Below are 1,168 nucleotides of genomic sequence, written 5' to 3'. Positions count from 1 at the left end.
ATCTGCAGTGATTTTGCAGCCCAGAAAAATAAAGTCAGCCACTGTTTCTACTGTTTCCCCATCTATTTGCCATGAAGTGATGGGACCAGATGCCATGATCTTAGTTTTCTGAATGTTGAGCTTTAAGCCAACTTTTTCACTCTCCTCTTTCACTTTCATCAAGAGGCTCTTGATGAAATTTATGGTTACATTGCCCTTATTGTTACATCTCTTTAGTCTCAGTTTAAAACAGTTCTCATTTTATGACAATTTATTTTTGTTGACTTTAGGGTAGTTGTACAGTGGACTATTTCATAATCTTATTTGCTTAATTGCTTCTTCTTGGTATCATTGACTTGATTCTCTGCGACCTGTATTTTTATCTTGGAGTTAGATGTAAAATGGTGTTGTTCACTGAATATGATTTGCATCACACACATAATTTTAAATATTATAATAGTTAGTTTTGAAAAATAAGGTAAAATTAATAACATATTTCATTCAGCCCCATACATCTAAAATGTAGTTTACCATGTAACCAATATAAAAATGTTAATGATAATTGTTAACATATTTTACCTTCTTTTTTAAAAGTTCTTTATCCCTAAAGTGCTAACTCATGGACATGCTCACTCCCAGAAGCTATTGTGTCTCCGTTTCCCCAAGGATAAGGAAAAATGATATCCAGCTTGTTGTTTGGCAGAAAAAAAATAGTCCTTAGTTGCAGCATCTTGAGTATAAAGACAGTTTTCTCCACTTCATCATTCAGCAGATATTTAACATTAAAAGAAAGAAGGCTACTTGTAATTGAAGAAATGAATTCACGGCTAGGTGGCTAGGGTTTCTACTATTTTTGCAAAGCCATTTGAGGAAGAGCCGGGAGAAAAGGAATCTCTGTTCTGCTGTCATAGTTGCCATGGCTTCTGCACTGTCTTGAAAAGCCTGTACATAATCACTTCCCTGATAGCTCAGTTGGTGAAGAATCCGCCTGCAATGCAGGATACCCTGGTTTGATTCCTGGGTGGGGAAGATCCGCTAGAGAAGGGATAGGCTACCCACTCCACTATTCTTGAGCTTCCCAGGTGGTTCAGCTGGTAGAGAATTCGCCTGCAATACAGGAGACCTGGATTTGATCCCTGGGTTGGGAAGATTCCGTGGAGAAGGGAACTGCTATCCACTCCAGTATTCT

Source organism: Bison bison, unplaced genomic scaffold (assembly GCF_000754665.1).
Source record: "Bison bison bison isolate TAMUID 2011002044 unplaced genomic scaffold, Bison_UMD1.0 scf7180017864358, whole genome shotgun sequence".
Lineage (NCBI taxonomy): Eukaryota > Metazoa > Chordata > Mammalia > Artiodactyla > Bovidae > Bison > Bison bison.
This window is presented reverse-complemented; position numbering follows the sequence as displayed.